This window comes from Ascaphus truei, chromosome 1, assembly GCF_040206685.1.
Source record: "Ascaphus truei isolate aAscTru1 chromosome 1, aAscTru1.hap1, whole genome shotgun sequence".
NCBI classification, from domain to species: Eukaryota; Metazoa; Chordata; class Amphibia; order Anura; family Ascaphidae; genus Ascaphus; species Ascaphus truei.
The window spans coordinates 147,146,922-147,168,187 of NC_134483.1; the positions used below are offsets into that span (position 1 = coordinate 147,146,922).

General features: G+C 40.6%; 1 protein-coding gene across 10 annotated transcripts in view; it reads right to left on the minus strand.

Annotated features, from left to right (window-relative positions):
* The window catches only part of LINGO2 (leucine rich repeat and Ig domain containing 2), a 1,433,890-nt gene that overhangs the window by 148,837 nt on the left and 1,263,787 nt on the right, over positions 1-21,266 (minus strand). The window contains exon 1 of one of the 10 annotated variants that reach the window (XM_075595779.1): positions 17,617-18,363. The exons of the other annotated variants lie outside the window; for them this stretch is intronic. The gene's annotated coding sequence lies outside the window, so the exon portion shown is untranslated. Of the gene's footprint in view, positions 1-17,616; positions 18,364-21,266 lie in introns of those variants that run through there. 10 annotated transcript variants of the gene reach the window in all.

A 21,266-nucleotide genomic window follows, 5' to 3' on the forward strand; every position in this document is an offset into this window, starting at 1 on the left:
GGAAGATACCGTCTGGCGCCATAAGAACCCCATGTCATATTGAAGTGAATGGGCTATAAGGTGTCTTTTGGTGCTGGAAGGTACCTTGTGGAATAGTGCAGCTTTGTAAATATAGGCGACGGTGTTTATCACTGTAGTGTTGCCCTGGTAATCATTGAGGTAGTCAAGACTAAAATAAATAATGGTAACACATCTAAGAAAAATGAGCAAGTTCCAGTTCACATATCAGTCCAACCAATGCAGAGTATATCTCTTACAAATAAACTGCACTCAGATTTGAAATAAGCATTTGTCGAACTGATACAGTATGTGGACTGAACAAGCTTTTCAAAGGTGTGCTGCCATCGGCTGTTGTCTTTAAAAAGAGTACTGAAAGAAAATACACAAACACACATACAATAACTTAATATATACAGGTGTCCCCAGCACACAATGAATGAATAAAGACAAAAATTGTCAGCAAGACAATTTTTGTTTTTATTCATTCATTGGGGGTTATGCACAAAGCAGTGATAAGTGTTTTTAAGTGAGATAAATGCCTTTATTTCTCAATATTGCGTTCAGCGCGATTCACAAAGCAATGATAACACTGCAGCTTAAAAGGCTTTTTATCATCAAAACACAGTCATTGCTAAAAAATGTGCGCCATAAATTGCGCCTTAAAGCATTTATCTCACTTAAAAACACTTATCACTGCTTTGTGCATAACCCCCACTGTGTGCTGGGGACACCTGTATATATTACTGACTTGTTCAGGGGTTAAAGGTTACCCGTTGTTCCCGTGCACTATATAATTAAATGTTGCATATATACCTGTGTAGTGCTACCTAGCACACATACTTTTTACAATAACTTAATGTTTCACAAATTGTAATGATGCTTGCATTTCTATTCAAATATTTATCTTGTCTTGTATCTTTTTAATTAATTTACAGCAATTACATACACAGTTATTCACACAGATTCAGTATGGTCAGAAGTTGGGTAACGTGCAGTTAACAATTTAGTACCTCACTTCACATATTCAAGTTCCAAAATAAAAATTCTAGGCCACAATTGTATATTGCAGCTGTTGACCAAACGACATGCTGGCATACCATCTCAAATACAAATACAACCATGTTACTGTAATAAGCAATAAGCTAATAATCAGGAGATATTGCCCCGGAGTTTTTCAAGTGTGGTACGCTGAATCGTGCCTGAATCGGCGATATACACCACTGACTTTAATGGTTTTCGTTGACTTTAATGACTCCATGGCTTTATTGCTGTGTATTTTATATGGGAAAATAATTATGCAATAATCGGTACTTAACCACTAGCCAGGTCATCCTCCTCCACAGAGGTATAACTTCATAAAACTATTGTCGTGTCTTAAAATTTCACCAAAACACAACCTAGTGGTAGTTGGCATTAGACATGGGTGAATCTGTCAATTAATTTAGCAGGGTTTTTTGATTGCGAACATTCGCCTTTTAACTAAAATTCCCCATGCAAACTTGAACTAATTTTTGCATTTTCTAGTATTCATATTCTTGGCAATTTCACAGCGTACTCGAGTTTTGTCCAAAAATTCACCCATCTAGTTAGAATTTGTCATACATGTAACTCATGCCTGCAGTATGCAGAATATGTATGTGCTAGTAATAGTTAACAGGGTATGGAGATTTCCAGAAAAGGCACTCTTTAAATGGAGTACCTGCCACTCAGCACTGGCTGGATGTTTGTCAGGGCCTGGTTCAGTGGGAGTATGGTGGTGCCTCTTACCTTATCTGCAGCTGCTATCTCCTCCTGCTACATCGTGTTGTCATGCCAACGCAGGGTAATGTGATGTTGCAGTGGCATGTGATGTTGCTTTGTCATGGCGATGTGTCATCACATGATAGCAGGAGGAAATGCCGGAACTTACAGAGGTCCTGTGCTTTCCCCTGACAATCACAGTTTAAATGTTGTGGGGAAGAGTGCGGTGCCTCTGCAAGCGCGGAGCTAGGTGCAGTCGCACTGATGGCACCGCCATCAAAACTTGAATTGAACTTGAATTCCACCAGAAGGCAACAGTTAGGTGTTAGGTGCTGCATAAAACTGTAGCAGTATACAGACATATGTGATATTACATGATTTCCTTGGTAAAAAGGCAATAGCAACCTTGAGAGCCCTGTAGTACTGTGAACCTTTAAAAAAGGTACAACATATTTATGTAAAAATGAGCAGGGACGCCCACAGGGGGGAGAGAGCTACGACAACTCCCAGGCCAGTTGGCTGTGGAGGACTTGGCAGGTGCCAGAGGTCAGGCCAAACTTGTGCATCCAGCTGCTGGTCTCTGATTGCTGTTGGGCCCCAGTTCTTCCCAACTGCTGCAGGCCTCATACTCCCCTACCGGGCCTCCCTCTCCCCTGCCGGGCCTCCCTCTCCGAGCGTGCCTCTCCCCCTCTGGGCTTCCCTCTCCCACCAGATGCTGGGCCTGCCTTCTTCCAGATTCACGTGAGCACCAAAGTGGCACTAGAGACCTGTGGCGCCCCTGATGGAAGTCGGTCTGTGTGCATTGTGTTTATGTGTGTGTGTGTGTGTGTGTGTGTGTGTGTGTGTGTGTGTGTGTGTGTGTGTGTGTGTGTGTGTGTGTGTGTGTGCGTGTGTGGTGGGGGGGATTATTGTGTGTGGAGGGGTACTATTGTATGTGTATTGTGTTGGGAGGTATTATTGTGTGTATTGTGGGTAAGACTTTTTGCGTGTGTATTGTGGTGGGGGTATTTTTGTGTGTGTATTGTGCCGGGGTTATTGTGTGTGTATTATGGGTTGTATTATTGTGTGTGTATTGTGGGAAGTGTATTGTGTAGAGGGTAATTATTGTGTTCATTAAGCAGGGGTTAATTATTGTGGGGGGGGGGTTGTGTGTGGTGGGGAATTGTGTGTGTGTGCCGAGGGGAGTGGCAATGAGTGTGAGGAGGGGAGGATTGAGTTAGCGGGAATGAGTGAGAGGGGTGTCATTGAATGACAGCGGAGGGGGGAGAGTGTGAGAGGATGGAGGGGGTTTAAGAGGGAGTGAGGAAGAGTGAGAGGAGGTAGGTGGAAGAGTGAGAGAGAGGGAGGTGATGGAGGGAGAGTGGAGGAGAAGGTGGAAATAAGTACATGGGGAGAGGGGGAATGTGCATTACCACAAGCCTTGACAAAGCGTGCATGCGTGGAAATGATTATCGGCAGTAGCGTTATCAAAATTCAGTCATACTTGTACATGGACGTCAGTCTATATGCTGCTGCAGTTTGGCACTATCAGTTGTAAACATTAAGCCTGTATTGGCACATGGACGCCATTATGTATATTGCTGCAGCTAGTGGGCCATAATCACACATTATTACACTTGCCTGAGTTAACTCTGGTGCCTATAGCAGCAGACTACATGTACACGCTATACAGAAGCTCAATCACATATACATATAGCAAATATTCTCACACAGATGCTAAACTTTACACTGAAACTATTTAGGAAGCTAGTGAAATTGCATTACAGTATTGACAACTCTGTAATGATATAGTGGTAGATACATAGAGTATACTGATCATATACCAAAGCCACTATTAATTAAGGCTGAGTTCATGATGGGAGTGGTTTGAGACACCACAACTCCCTTCTTTTAATCTTCCTGGTAAATCCTCATGGTGATTCCAGTGAGATTGAACTGGAGTTACACCATTACTTTTTTAACTATAGGAAAACTGTCTCATGGTCTGTCTATGTGCCATACTAAGTATCTAGTTTAATAGGGAGACATGTATGCTAAACTAATTCTACATACTAGGAGACAAAGTTGCAACTGTGTTGCTCATATGAATTGAAGATATTTACCTTTATCACTATAGTCCATCTACACTGTACCTCGCCCTATAGTAGTACCCAGCGCTATAGTTGTCTATGAATAAGATTGACTATCTAGTCTTAAAAGCCATGATATACGGGTCACAAGGGGAGGATTAACACAAACTTGGTAGGTTTCTGATGGGGCCCTAAGCATAGAATAGGCTTAGATTACACAGATACAACACTGTATGCATCTCACATACACTTGAAGCAACATATATCTCCCAAGGGAAATTTAACCCTAAACACTACTTGGGGTCATTCACTTGGACTGGCTACAGATCTTGGTCCTTTTTACTTTGATTATTGAATTTCGTCGTTCAAGTTTATATAGCACCTTTATTTTAATACTACCGGTAATACAAATAAAATAAGATTTTAAGTAATGCACTATACATTATCTATCAAAGGTGTATTGGAGTGCTCTTCAATCCAGATTTTTTTTCTTGGGTCAATTATTATTATTATATCCCAGTTGGAGCAGCATACCTGACCAACAATCTCATTTACAGATGCAGCAACGAGTATCCGAACACTTGCCTTTGAAAATCTGCGGCAATCTCCCAGTAATGCTGCAACATTCCCTGGCAGTCTCATTCAGTTTGGGTGGTAACAAACCAACCAACATTAAGAGCAAATAGTGTACCTAGTTACCACCCAGCTGTTTAAGCAGTACAGTATGAAACACACAAAGGGGAGGTCATCTAATTGCTGCACTGTCAGTGTGATGCCTAGAAGCAGAGGCAAATATAGCATATTGATATACATATCAACATATACATGCAAATAAAAAGGATTAATATCCCAACATCCAATAAAAAATAATAAGTAAAAAGTCATTAGGGCAGGGAAAGGAAAAGAAATAATAAAGTGCAACAGATCAGATGCTGGTAGACAGATCGCCTTAATGAACCACCGTGGGCCAAAGTTCCGCACCTTACAAAAAGTGTAAGACGCCGAGCCAACCAGGGTGCAAATATAGAATATATACTGAATATATATACTGTGTGTGTATATATATATGCAGTGTTCGACAAACCTATACATTTGCACGCCCCGGGCGAGGGGATTTAACATTGTGGCGAGCTCCTATTGGCCCAAGCAGCACACGTGTGGTACTAGGTGACGAGTAGATTTTTTTTTGTTCGGCGAGTACATTTTTTGGTGATTTGTCAACCACTGTAAATATATATATAATTGTAACACGTGTGGCTATTCATGAACACACGAAGATAAACGAAAACCCCAGGGTTTGGCTATATGAACCCTTCAGATACGTCAATCCAGAATATCTCACATGTGTATAGACCTAAAGGGAAGCAGAGATGGTGATGACTGACATTAGGACACATCAACAAAGTCATCGCTGACTACCCCTGATGCATCACACCAACATCCTGCACAGAAATTCCATAGTAACAAAGAATCTAATAGAAAGAGTCCCGTCAGATCGTAGTCTCTATTGAGACCCCGGAGAAGCATTGTCCCCAATTTATGTATCCAGAAGGCCTCACATTTTTTAAGGATCGTCATTGCGCTATTTCTCCACTTTGGCCAATGACATTTTGACTCTTGCGCATGCGCATTGACAGTCCTAGCAACGCGGGTCCCCAAGGATGCCAGCGGGTCTTCTAAGGAGGCAAGGCCGGGATCACAACCTATTTGACTGATGCAGGCACATTGATTGGGACACGGAGCTTCACCACTTCCATGCATATGAGTACATGGAGTTATATCTAGCTCTGTCTGGATTAGTATAGATGGGTCTTGGCTCTTAATGTTTTGTAGGTACTGTGCATGCTCATTAGGTGTATACATGTGTACATTCAGGGTTGTGATTACCTACAGAGCTGATTTTGATTATGTGATTGTTGTTTTGGTGCCATCTATGTTCCTGTCCCTATATAAGGGTTATCTGTTGCATAGTTCACTAGAGCTTGAGAAAGGACCGTGTAGGTCCCAAACCAAAGGTTGCTTTGGGTTACGAAGACCCTTTTTTGTTGCTGTATATCTACTGGATTGGTTTGATGTTCCCTGTCCCTCTGCGTGTACCTATATCTTTGTTAAGTGTACTTTCTCATATTTTTTATACACTGTGTGCGCCAAGCATTTATATATACATATACATATACACACAACTCAGTGATGATACTAGACAAATCCATACAGAGCTGTGGTTTAACTTTTATTCATGGAAGCCGCGTGCTGATTTGCTATGGATTATTGCTGAGATTTAACCCTAAGCATTGCTCATGGGGTTGCTTTACAGTGTTTGATATCCACATTTCTGGCATTTAATCCTTCAGTGCATGCTGTAGTTGCATGTAACAGAGAAGAAGAACAAAATACCTTCACACCAGGGTTTTAGATGAAAATCCATCTGCTTCTTGCTTTTCATTTCATATTACTGTAGAGGTGCTGACATTTTCTTGAAGCTCAGGCAAATAAATATAAACCACCATGATATTATAAGATTTACTAACTACTTCAAACAGTGATTAGAAAACCTCATCAAGCTATGTTACCAAACAAGAGTTTCATAGCTTTGACATCTTAAAAACGATGAATGCCGTAGACGATTAAGCAAAACCAAGATGATATATGTCTGGTTAATCTCATTGCTACTCTATCCTGAAAAAATGCAATTATTTAGGAATCAAATGTTATCCTAACTAATCCAGGCTTTCCAAGGAAATATAACATCTTTGTAACAAACAAAATAAATTTTTGTATTTGTAAAATGGCCCGTTTCTTAGGAATCGTTTTTCTACACATACACACAAGAAGACCCTTTCATGCAGGGTTGGACTGGCAGTACCATGTCAAATACTTCTATACAGCACTCTGGATATAATGCATGTATGCTTAAAATGGCAGAGAGAGCGAGAGCAATGTTTGATGCTTTTAACCACAATGCAAATGTAGCCATGTGTAAAATTGGTGTACATATCTCTTTCTCATGCTGGCAGTAAACCTGGTAAGTATGCAGGATTGCCAGTAGTCATCATGGAGGTTTGCCCTCAAACCCTGGTGAGGTGTCATATGTCCCAAAGGAAGTGACAACATGCTTGGTGTCCACCCTTAGTGACATCAGAGATGTGCCTGTTCCTGAGGTGATATAAGACACAGAACTGCCTAAAGTTAGTGGTTCAGTTTCCTGTGTTGTGCTGCCTCTGTTCAGTGAGAGGCACGTGAAGGTCTGCAACAGTGTTGCAGTAGTCTCATGCTAGCTGTGAGTCTGTGCAGCTCTGAGCAGAGAGACAGAGAAGCTGTTGAATCTCCCTAAGGGGAGAGGTGGAAAACAACTCCATTAGGAGAAGGAGGAACTTTCCAGATGGAGTGCAGCAAAGGAATGAGCGGCTAAGCTGATAGCTGTGAGGGGCAGCTGGCCCATACCACCATGCCAATAAAGATGACCTTGAATAAAGACACTTCACTGTGTGAGTCTGGAATTACTCAGCAGGGGAAGGCATCAACAAGAAGGAGTTCCTCATCAGAACCATCCCCATGCGGATGCAGGGATCCTGATGAGGTGGAGGCGCTGCACTGGATATAGGTAGGACTCATGCACACTACCTCAGCTGCCTGTCTGGGTTGGCGATCCCCACACAACATCATGCGGGAGACTCAGGAGACCTGTTACCAACAGGTGCACCACCAGACACCACACTGTAATGGGGGCACTGCAATGTGAGATTGGGTGGGTCAGGCCAGGCCAGAAAATCCGTTACACTAATAATAAAGAAAGTATTACAAAGAACTGAATTATATATATATATATATATATAAAATATAATAAAAATGCATTAGAAATGTTTTTACAATTGGAAAACATGAGACAATTCCGCCTGTATGTCAATATATCCAAAGACCTACTTTTGTTAAAAAAAAAATATAGTATATATAGTTATTGCACACATTGGCACGTGCCAGCTGGTGCGATGGCGCGTCAATCCTGTCTCCTTCCCGCATGTGGCTAACTCAAGACCATGTCCACTTGTTCCGCTGGTGCATTGTGCATATCCTGCTTCAACATGCCAACAGGAGTAATAACCTCTGCTATTGTGTTTCAGAAGCAGTGGCTTTTAGCAGTTATCGGAAAAATATGTCTTATCACTTTTAACACGTTTGCCAATGGCATATAAAAGTTTGCAGGTGAATCAAATAAACACATAAAAACAAACATGAATAGTACACATGGATTTTGTTTTTATTATCTAACCCTCTCAAACAGAAATAGAGATAAAACCTTCAAGTCGTGAAGGTGCTTGCAATGTACAAGGTTAGTTTTTTTTCTAAAGTACTATCATTACTGCCAACTTTGTATATTTTACAGTCCATTATTGCACCGATATTTTTTCAATTTATTTCTAATAGAGTTTGGTGTCTTTTCTATCCTCTTCTTTTTGTTTGCTTTAAATGTCTAAAAAATAAATAAGTAAATAAACACTTGTGATGCTGACTGAGATTTTTGTTTTATTACTACAATAGCATTAGGTAACATTTCAAACTTTAAGAACATTAATACTAAAGCACCCTTTCTCATAAACATACTGTAAAAAGTGTACCCCAGAATAATAGATCCAAGTCCCACCGTAAATGCAGTAGCTGTCCAAAGTCTAAAAAGCCACAGACAATGCAGATCTTATATCTAACATTAGACAAAACAGGTAATGTGTGATGTTTATAATCTGATTAGTCTAATTGACAGATTGATCCCCAAAGCTTTGTAATGAGTTTGCAGACCATGACATTTTTTGTAAAGTCGTATTGCTTTGTATTTTTCTTCATTAAGTTTCCTTCTTTCACGCTTCAGAGGAATCATCATATTGCCAAGAATGCCACATAAATCAACATTTTCTTTATTATATGTCAAAATCAATATGAATTGCATCAATGTGGAATAATTTCCTTAACGCTACATCTTTTGGAAACATTGTAAAACCAGTAAGTTATTGTTTTGATGTTAATTGTCTTAAATCTAGAGCAGAGCAGCTGCGAATCAGTGCATGACAAAAGCAATGGCACATAGCATGAGCACTGCAATGGATGCAGGAGGGAGAGAGTGGATGTATTAATGAGGTTTTCCCAACATAATTATTTTCATTTAGTGAAAGGTGTGTCCCACACCTCCCGAAAGGAGAAGTATTTAGCCACTGCATTTTAGTTTTCTCTCAGCTTCCCCTTTTATATTTCATGTGTTGTGCTGCGAAAATAATTGATAATCACTCTCGTCTGCTTTGCAGCACACTCACTTTTTATCGTTATGTTTGAGTCCTCATTTGTAGCTCCCTCTAGCAGCCCGAAACAGATAATATGCTCTCTGCATTTAAATGTGCTAGATGTAATGTCGCTCCTTTCACTCTCCCTCTAGCATTTCCATTCATCCTCTCGCTTGCTAAGTATCAGTAATTACATAGGGGTATGGCTTAAAGTAATAGATGAGGGTCCTAATTAAAGAAATATTGGTGCCTATTATTTCAATGAAACAGGGTGAGCTAATTACATGGAAAAGGCAAGGAAATGTGAATGTGTTTAGAGAAACACATGCTTACATGTGTAGATTGTTTTTTTTTTTAATCATCTATGTGAACAAGAGTATTATTCTAAGGTACCTTGGCAGAATGTTAATATGATGTCATTGCAGACAGTTTACCACTATACAGACATACCCCGCATTAACATACGCAATGGGACCGGAGCATGTATGTAAAGCGAAAATGTACTTAAAGTGAAGCACTCCCTTTTTCCCACTTTTGATGCACGTACTGTACTGCAATCGTCCTATACGTGCATAACTGATGTAAATAACGCATGTGTAACAGGCTTTATAGTCTCCCCGCTTGCGCACAGCTTCGGTACAGGTAGAGAGCGAGTATTGCTGTTCAGGACGTGCTGACAGGCGCATGCGTGAACTGCCTTTTGCCTATTGGGCGACATGTACTTACTCGCGAGTGTACTTAAAGTGAGTGTCCTTAAAGCGGGGTATGCCTGTACTCCAAACGAGGTAGCAGAGTGTATTATATGGTGTAAATATTTATTTGTGACACTTAGTTTCTGTCTTGCGTGGTCATTTAGCATTTGAATATGCACTGAGCACTTGTCCTATTGTTTGTTTCTTTTATATGTTTCTTATATGTTTCATATTATATTTCCCTGCATTCTAATGCCTATTTTGTAAAGCACTGCATACATCTTTGGCGTATTCATATATACATACTGTAAGTGTTCAAGTCCAGGGTTTTGCTGTAACTTGCCCTTAGGTGGTTATTGTGGACATCTTGGTTCCTGGCAAATCTCTTCCTGGACTTGGTAATTAGCTGCACCTGTTCCAGGGCTTAAATGACAGGCAGTGACTCCCAGCCCCTATGCGAGCATGGTATTCTATCCCATGTGTTCCTGGCCTCCTTAAGTTTAGTTCCTGTGCCTTCGCTCCTGTTCTCCTAGATTCCCTGTTACCGACCACAGCCTGGGACCCCGACCACCGCTCCTTTGCTGCCTGCCTTGACGCCAGTATCCTGACTTTGCAACTTTGCCGCCTGCCTTGACCTCTGCCGGGTTCCCAACTATGACTACTCTAACAGGACTCTGTACTGTGGCTCTGGTGGATGATCATATCCCCCTACCTCAGCCCTGTGGGTCTGCTTCCTATCAGAGATGAGCTTCTCTGTGATTATGTGATCGATGTAACAGTGCATTGCAATATAATTTTGCATGCTATTTGTATGTAGTCAGTGGACTATTCGAATGCTTGCTATAGGAACTTTGGCAGTGGCACCTCCATGTCTATAGTTCTGTGGTATTGTTGACCTAGCGCTGTTCTATTGAACAGTACTGACCTGCGTTCTATAATTAATGCTAAATGCTGCTGTGGTTTTGTGAAGTACAATATGAATTGAGCCTAACCTTTTTTATTATAAATGTAAGTAACATCAGGAACATTCTTTTGTACCCTAAAAATATACTCTGTTCGACTTCACAGTACCTAATAGAAGCTGCTTCTTCATATCAGGAAGGCACATACTTCATTCATTTCAATGATATGGAGAGAAGACTTTACAGCATATTGAATTAGCCTGTTCCAAGTGTAACATTCACTCATTTCATAGTCAGAGTTTTACATGTGTTCTGTAGTGTCTAACTACTTTGAGCAGAAACATAATAAAAACTGTTTTAAAACATTTAGAAAGTGCAGCAAATGACCCTGAAACTAGACCCTAAATTACCTGTAGTACAGGTAGATGCCTGATAGCCCTGGCTACAAAATTCATGGACTTTCCAACCTGTTTATCAAAAAGAAATGCGGCTGATAGGATCATCTAACAGAGTTTGCAAAATGCATCAGGGAACATGAAAGAGAATTTTCAAAATAAGTGTTGCCCTTTCCTTTCTTGATAGCGTCAGTAGGAAAAACAACTCTGTACTGATAAAATGCACTGGGGAATTTTATGCTGCCTACTTCAGTTTCTTTTGAAGTTTTCTTCTTTAGGAGAATCTTATGAGACATGAACAAGACTTTTCTCAGTTAGTTTAGGAAAATAAACAGATATTTTAGAAATATCCTTTAAAAAGATATAGCCATTATGTATTTATAAGTGTAACATGTTTACGACAGTGTATTTACACTGTAGATAATTTTAGATTTACACAGAAAACAACTGCATTGCACTGTGTATGATAATATGTAATTATAGTATATTACATGTACCGGTGATAATTACCCTTTACAAACTGGCCTAAAACTAACATATTGATAAAGCATTCTCCTTCAAGATGTTAGTATGTCTTTAGTATCTGTTCTTTTCAAGGTTTAATTACTGCACACTTTAAGGAAATAAGCACTTTGAATACATTACACTATAAAAAGTATACAGTAATCATGGGTTTATTAATTAGATTAAATATGCAAGATAAGCCTACTGAACATGGCTGACCACTTTAGTACTCCCCATTACTTATACCTCCCAATTTCCCTTTTGTAGAGAAAAATGAAACCTACAGTATAGTCGTCACAACACACAAAACCTTACTATGTATACAAGACTGCTATGTTGCTGGACCTCACTAGATATTAGCAAACAATGGAGTCTTTCATCTTAGTAGACATTTATCTATCAGTTTGGCAGAGTCCCAGCTGGAAAGAACACGGCTGGGGGCAAATAATGAGACATCAAAACCAGGATTTGAGAATCCGGGACAGATTTCCATGCAGACCAAGTATGCAAGCAAAGTGCTGCAATCAGGCACCTTTAAGGCCCCGTTCACACAGCGCACTTCGCGACGCTGTATGCACGAGTCCGCATGTCCACCTCTGTCTGATGGGCGATGTGTGATCATTCCCAGCAGACAGAATGATGCGGGAGCGGGCGGGGGGAGTTTTCATGGCAGACAGTTGCGGGTGCCGTCCCCCGTTCCCCTGGTGTCCCCCGTCCCCCCCTTCCTCCCCCTTTTTTTATTATTATACTGCAGAGAGGCTGAGGCCGAGAGTGAGGGCCAGAGAGCGGGGTGCGGAGGCTGGAGAGTGGGGGCCGGAGAGTGAAGAGCGGGTGGGTGGGGGGGGGGGGCGGTTGTGTAAACATAAAACATAAACATAAAAAGAAAAACGCGTGTGTGTGGCTGGAGCAGGGAGCTGCTGAGTCTCTGTTCACTTTCAGGAGCCAATGCATTGATTGGCTGCTGAAACTGACGTCATGCTGCTGCAGGCAGGAATCACACTTTCAAAAGACTCCCGCGACTGAAGCAGCGTGGACGCCGTGCTTTGCAGCCAATGGTAGTTTCAAGAGTGAACACTACCATTGGCCGCCAGGGGTTGGTGACGAACGCGTGCGCACGTCGTGAAGTACGCAGTGTGAACGGGGCCTAAGAAACCAGGTGGAAAAAAGCTTAATGAGGCTGGTGTGGGGAGGAGGCGTTCCCTGCAGCTCCCAGGGTCATGAAGAAAAATCCCTGTGCTTGAAGAAGCAACCGCTTTGCTAACCCGGTACTGATACCTCAACATCAATATTATATATATATATATATATATATATATATATATATATATATATATATATATAATATATATATTACTTGTGAGCACATTCACATGTCTTAGACAGGTCTGCAACCCTGCTTTTCACCATTATTGCCTTGGTTTCTTGTTGCCTTTTTCACCCACCCTAACTTAAAATGTGATGGTAAATCCTACAGCCTTGAAAATGGCAAAGCCATTACAACTAATCTCACACTGATGAAACCCATTAAGGTTGAAACATGTCGGTGAGTGGTTTCTATGGCTTTGCATCTGATTACCATGCTGTGCTTAAAAGCTGTTAACAGCAATTATTAGCTTATAAGGGTTCCAAGTAAAAATGGATTTCAGGCAAACAGTGTTCTCATTGCACATTATTTCTCAGAATCCTTTGTTGCAGTGGAAGCACGGTATGCTAGGTGATAATGGTGAAAGGCAGAGTTATATATATATATAAAGAAAAAGAAGAAAGCGCACGGCCCATAGCGTGATATTGTTTCACATTTAATATTTAAAAATAAAGGGGAATAGGCTCACTCACAAGGGTCATAGATTTAAGAGCATATAGTGATATATATCATCGTCGCTGGCAGAGGTCCAAGTAGATCATCCGGGTAGTCCACGGTATAGATACCAAATCTGCCTCACTCTGTCTTGGGCTGTATCGACGGAGAGACTCCCTGTTAGGTGATAGTCCAAGAGACAGGCAGGAAACCATGTGCTCTACATACTGACAGCCAAAGACAGCGGGGGTCCGGACCGGACAGCTTCCGGTCCACCAGTGATGACGTAGTGGCGCTGTGTCGTCCTAACGCATTTCGTCTCTGCGTGAGACTTTCTCAAAGGCTAATAATGAGTGATGCACTAGCTTCATATATATATAGCTACCAGATGTAGGTCCGGGGTGACAAGAGAGAGATTTATGACTTGAGGTGTTGTAGAATGTGCGTGTGTTTTGGGTTAGCTGGTATCAGGTCCAGAATTTGTTCTCTTGTGTGGATCGGGAGTGTTTTAATTATCCTGTTGAGGTCTCTCATGTATATATATTTAATATTTAACAACTCAAGTCATAAATCGCATCTACACACAGGGAGGGATAAGCACAGATAACATTCCAGGAGACACTGTTTATACGTAAAACCCTTGCTTGCTTTATTCATTGTAACACCGCCTGAAGAAGAGATCAGTGTATCTCGAATGCTCGCATAAATAAAAGCATTTCTTTAGCCACAGAACGGTATCGTCTATTCATTATAAATATATATATATATACAGTATATATATATATTGAAAAGAAAGCTGCGCTTCTTACTGTATAATGCAAATATTCCACTGAATATCACAATACTCATTGAACAATCAAATATAATTTACAAACCTATTATGTCAATAGAACCTATAATAACACAAACAAACAAAAAAATAGAGAACCAATACTAGTCCCTTTAAAGTCCCCAACAGAATAAAGGTAGTCTCCAAATCCGGGTATAGGCTGCTTTTCCAAACGGGAGAACCACCTCCAATAGGAATCTTAAAAAGAAAAAAGGAGAAAAACGCACGGCCTATAGTGTAATGATGTTTGTACATTTAATAAAAAATAGGGAAGGGGGTGGAAAAAGGCCCACTCACAAACAAATCAATATAAAACATGTTGTGAACACAATGTCACCGCCTGCTAGAACGGATATTTTCACAGAATACTAAATTTGTGTTGCTATTTAATCCACCGCGAGTACTGCATTCATTGTGTGCCTTTGAGAAAGTCTCGGTATGAGACGAAACGTATCAGGACGTCATTAAGCAGCAACATAACGTCACTCTGGTGGGACAGGAATCTGGCCAAACCTTGTCCCTGCTGTAATTGGCTGGGGTGTCAGTGAGTCATTGTGCCTCAGACTGTCGGGACCTAAGAAACGGAGGTTCCACGCAATACCATTGGCGCTTCATCTTCTATGTCTGCATGTGGACGGCTGACTCCATTCCCTGCATTATCAAAGGAGGATTCAGTGAAAATATCCGTTCCAGCAAGCGGTGACATTGTGTTCACGACATACTTTTATATTTGATTTGTTTGTGAGTGTGCCTTTTTCCACCCCCTTTCCCTATTTTTTATTAAATATACAAACATTATTACACTATGGGCCGTGCGCTTTTCTCCTTTATATATATATATATATATATATGTGTCACAGGGCTGATGTTTCGCCACTCTAAAAAAGGGAAATAGCAGATTTTTAACAGTTTGACCTGTTTTATATGAACACAAGGTTCAGCTTTTTCAAACTTTTTCGGAAGTTTGATTGAAACAGTGTGGAAGCAAATCTCTGCAGGTTCACTCGTCTCTCTATTTCTGTAGCCACGTTTTTGTGTTTATTATCCCTGTATAAAAAAGGTATATATACAGTTTATAGTCTACAATTATACACTTACTATTGCACAGAAATTGTCTGGAGAAGGGACAATAGAAAATAAAATGATACTTTATGTACTTTTCCCCTTGTTTGATTCCATTACCATCTGATCTCCTTACAAATTGGGTATGTCAAGAATTCTACATTATACACATTTGGTGCTGAGCATTTCGAGGCTTAAGGTTTGCTATGGTAGTATTTTTTAAGTTGGGTACTACTGACTGAGTGGATATGTATACCAAAGTGATGTGGTCGTTAATATGGCGTTACTGAACCCATCACATCTAAGAGCTATTCTTAGTTACCATTAATCTACTGTATCTGTTTACCAAAAAATAAAAATAAATATATATGTTTACATCCTTAATATTATTTAACTAGTGTAATTTTTGGTTGAAAATATCATTTTCAGGTTTTTATTTTTAATCTCTGTATTCTTGGAAGCAAAATGCTCCATAACATTTGATCGTCAGCATAATGTTTATAAAAGAAATGGCTGCCAGTTTGAGGCTGACATCTTTTGATCACAGTATCTCTGAAAAACTTAAAGTCTAACAGCGATTTATTGTTGACAAATCTCGCAGACCTTAACGATCACAAAATTCTAAATAAATGGATTACAGAATATTATTCTAAAATAAAAAGCATAAGGTAATTGCAGAACTCATTATGCATCACTGATTCCAAATGTCAATAAATCCTAACACATAGCAGATTTATCTTTAATTAGTGATGTCACTGCAGCCCTAACCGCTATTCCCCAGTGATACTATTGAATAGGAACAAGAGGATAATTTGCATCATTTTTTTGTGTGCAGTACTAATACGGTAATTAGCAAGTTGAGTTTAGAAAGCATCATTATTTGTCATTGGAAACCCACATATAGCACTTTAACTTGAGATATTTTAATATGGCTTTAGGACATTTCTTAAGTAACAGCCGTGTACAAGTGCTTTAAATACATACGTACAAATAAAACAAGTATGAACAAATAAAACGACATCACTGGTCCCTTAACATGAGCCATCTCTTGAGCAGTTATCTGAATTTACCCAGTTTTTCCAACGTTGAAAAAGAACTTAAAAAAACAAGGTCCATCCACCAAATAATACAGCTGCCCTCTTCAGTGCACTTTTTATGTATCTGGTACACCACGGGTCCTGGCCCTCCGGGGCTGCAACAACTGTACCTCTCATTGGCCGCTATTCAATACGTTGTGAAGCTGCTCCCCAGTGCTAGAAAGGAGTTCACTCCATTCAAATGAATGGGACTAACCTCTTTGCCACGGGTTGAGCATCTGTACAACATGTTAAGTAAGGCCCGCTGTTCACCAGGGCTATGTCTTGCAATGGTGTTGCATATCTTTCACATCTATTTAACAGCTGCCATGTTTTATGCGCCAACCAATAATCACCTACAGTATCACTCACCCTAACAGGCACATTTTGGAGGAAAGTTTAACATGTAATATGAAAACTAAAGAAGGCCACTAATTAAGAATGTAAATTCATTCCCTCATATAATACTTTGAAAGGAACAAGTAAATTGGTGAAGGAAAATCAACATAAATATGCACATGATCGTCAAGGGTAAGGCCCACTGGTACAATGCAAGGACTATGCCTGTAAAGTTCTTCAGTTAAATGCGGTCCTAGCAATGCACCAAGTGCTATAGCATTATTACATTGTTACCACAAGCATTTCCTCTATATTCAACAGCATTGACTCTTATTTCCACAACAATATTGCACATTCATAAACAGTACATTGCTCCGTTATTGTGAATGCTTTTGTTTCCTATGGGACACTGATACCTGTATTTTGCAAACCAAAGTCACATGTTTTCATCTAAATCTCCACCATGATGCTACACAGTATCTTCAGCTTTTTTGCTACCGTACAAAAGAAGAAAAAAAAAACCTGCCACTCTCCTTCCATGTAAAGGGGTATTTCTGAAATCTTGTCAGCGTGTGAACAGAGGGAAAATTACTATTTCTAAAATTTAAATTGCTAGAATACACACAGGTTTTCAAAGTAAAACCACAGGTGGCTTCTCTAAAAAGCAACCTGAATACAAATGCATTAAATCCTAATGTAAAACTCACTAGCTCCCAGCCTGCTAACCCATTCCTAGCATGTCATTCTTAGTGCATTATTTCATTAAATCCTTTTAGCACTGTCTACAGTATTTCATCCTTTACAAAAGGGCAAGAAAACCAGGCACCAATCTCATAATCTATCCGAATGAAAACAGAAACAGACACAAAATACAAGATCTCAGTCAGCAGCATCCTTGTTACCAGCAGCAATGCAATATGATCAAAATATTGAAATCCCTTACCAATCATTGATCTCTTCCTGGCTGGGCTTGGTGTGCTCATGTTGCAATGTGCATAGCAGTTAGTGACTGCCTGTCTGTCTCTAAAAGCCTTACATCTGAAGAGGAAGACACAAACATTTCCTTTGCTGTTCATTTAACCTTGCACAGACAGCAGCCTTTCAGGAGAAGAGCTAAGAGCAGTTTAGGTTTCCAGCTCCTTATGAAGTCCTATGTGTGCGGCTGCAAGGCCAACTTATTGATGAGGAACCATGATGGATCATCCTGGATGTCTTGGTATACTGTAGTAACCTAATAAACTCAAGAGGTAAAGGACACCACTGCCAAGCAACCTGATTGTTCATAGTAACAATTGTTTCCCTATAGGGCTGGTGAAAACATTCAGGTGGTCCTCCTGTCTGTTTGTTAGATTTGGGCACTACCTCATTCATTTAATTAACCTCTTGAGATCCAGCTAGGGAGCTGCTCTGATTACAAAGTAATGGGTCCATCAGGCACAATTAGAGTCCAAGCGAAACACTATAGTTTGCATGAAAACTCTTGCAGTAAACAATTCCTGGTCCTCTTGATTCCATTGAGGCGCATTCTTAATTAACCCTTAGAGAACTGGTCTATTAGTTTTCCCCTAATAGTTTCTGTTGCCTTTACTGACTGTGTTTCGTAACATTGCACTAAATGGATATAGTGCTGAGCAGTATTATGCTGTAGTCACAAATTAATTAAACCTCTTTCTAAAATGATGTGCCATATTATACCTAGCTTTTATACTGTGCACAGGGGATTACCTCAAATGTTAAAGTATGTGTTTATATGTGTGTGTGTGTGTGTGTGTGTGTCTCTCTCTGTGTGTCTCTCTCTCCCTCTCCCTCTCCCTCTCAATCTCTCTCTTTCTCTATCACTCTCTATCTCTCTATCTCTCTCTCTCTCTCTCTCTCTCTCTCTCTCTCTCTCTCTCTCTCTCTCTCTCTCTCTCTATATATATATATATATATATATACTGTATATATATATATATAAAATTTAATTAAAATGCAGAGGAATATATATATACTGTGTGTATATATATATATATATATATATATATATATATATATATATATATATATATATATATATATATATATATATTCCTCTGCATCTTCCTCTTACTTAAATTAAATTTGTACAGCACATTTGCCAATGCTTCTATGCCTGTGAGAAGAAAATAAGGGTAGTGAACATAATGGCATTTTAGCTTGTGTAAGGTAAATGATGAATAAGTTGCCATGCTAACAATTTAAATAAACCATGGGTAGGTTAGGCTGCAGTCTACTATTTAGTGAATTGCTCATAAAAAAGGAAATCATTAAAAACAAATGTAGGATTTACCCAAGTTTCTTTCAAGAATGTTTATCTTTACTGTGACTTGAACACTATTGGCCCCAAACCCTTGACAACATCTTAAGCACATGTGGCTTCAAACACCTTCAGCACTGAACAGATTAAGGGATAATGGATGTGCATGTTTTAAGAGTTACAGGAGATGATCTGTACACATTGACAAGATACCGAACAGCCACAGAAATAGTATGCTGGTCTGTGTCTATGACGTCAATCGGACTATAACTAGAAAAAGAGGTGATGATGATTTTGAAGAGAAGGATAAAGGCGCAGAAAGAAAGCACGGGCAGAAACCTAACAACAAACAAACACGTGTGCCACCGTGAAAGAATCAATGCAAGGGGAAAAAAGCAAGATGTTGTAGAGTGCAGAAACGACGAGTCCGGGTGACAATAGAGAAATGGTCAAACAGGGAGGAAAAGGATAGGATAAAAACAACAAAAAAAATAATATAAAACAAACACTCAAAAAGGCAAAACGGAGCATGAAGCAACAGTGGAGAAAAGTAGATTGCATGTTGTAGCAAAGACAAAGAGAGGGTGGGGGTTTGTGAGTAGACGGAAAGCAGAGACAGAAGAAAAGATAGCAGAAGGCTGGGACTGGATTCGACAAATAGTACGTGCAGTTTTGTGCGCACACTGACCATTCACTGGAACAAAAGAAAGGGGAGAAATAGAGAAACTCACATTTTATTACATATTCTATATGCTGTGGTGCCATCTTCCCCCTTGTTTGGAAATGTTTCAGATCCATTCAAATTAAGAGCTTCACCCTTCTCAAGCAACTGGAAGTTGACTTCACTGCCTATTTAACAAAGGCCACCGTGAGAGGGGCAGAGGCAGAAGTAACATTAGTAAATTAGAGGAGACAGGGTGAGAGTAATACTGCATACCCCATATGTAATAAATTGAGAAGTGCGGTGTACATATACAGCTGCAGTGGCCGTTATTCAAACAAATCACGACGCCTATTTCGTGTTTGCTGCTGTACTCCACGCAGCATGGACGCGGCCAATGGCCCCGGCACCCGCTCTTATCGCGGTTGCTTTGTTTGAATTTTATGGATTCTGTTTCTTTGGGTGCAATGAAATGAATGAATTGTAATGTGTACAGTACTGTGCTACTGTGCTACGGTGTCAATTTATGGTGTTTAAAACCAGAACTCTAAAATGCCATTTTCTGCACTTGCCGCACTCGCGTCTTAAGGCGGTAAGGTTGGAAGACATCCCGCGTCATGACATCGGTATTCCGGTGTAAACAACGCTGATTTGTTTGAATAATGACCGCTGCAGCTGTACTAGTTAACAATGCAGGAACCCCCATTCAGATGTACTGTAAATGGTTCAATCTGAATTAACCTGTGTCTCACAATATGGAATAGACCTCTATCTATTAAACATACTATTAAGACAACTTCCTATTCCTTGCAAAGATTTAAGCTTTATTCATTTGAAAGGGAATTAATACTCTCTGAGCACGGGGAAGATAACTTCAGGACATATTTATTTATAAAAATATTTTACCAGAAGGTAATAGATTGAGAGTTACCTCTTGTTTTCAAGTATGTCCTGGGCACAGATTCCCCGCTAGCGCTGAGCGGGCGGCACTTGCGGTGGTTACTTACATATATAGATATATGTACGTCCCTGCTCACGCTGTGCACGCGCGTTCGTGCGCGGGCACACAAGCTCTCCCACTTAGGTAAACAAAAAAATCTAACTTTCCAGTGTGCTCAACTACCCGCAACGCCCCCCATGCACGCGTAAATGCAGGACACCTGGCGCTCATGCTTGAAGCGCTCTCAAAGCATGAGCGCGCTCAACGCCATCGGAGACTCAGCCTAAGGCTGGGGCCATAGAGTGTTGAGCTGAGCCGCGCTGACGCTGAGGCTCGCCTGCTGAAATTTGCACGATTTCATGCCCATGCAGGCGAGCCAGCGGGCGCGATCGGAGGCGGGGGAGACTGAGGGAGGCAAGGCAGTGAAGTCGCTGGGCCAATCGCCCATGACGCACCGACGCCGACGTCACGGCGCCGTGACGTTGACGCAGCTCCGCACTGATTGGATGTTTTCAGCCGACAGCGCGCTGAAAAACAGCTTGGCTGTCGGCTGAAAATTCCAAAGCCTCAGCACGCCTGCGGACTCTCGCGTGAGCCCCCTCTCAAGGCATCCTCATTGAGGATGCAGGGGCTCAGCGCTGAGCGTTCGCACGGCTCAACGCGGCCTGTCCTTTTATGGACTCGGCCTAAGGCTGCGTCCCCGCTAGCGCTGAGCGG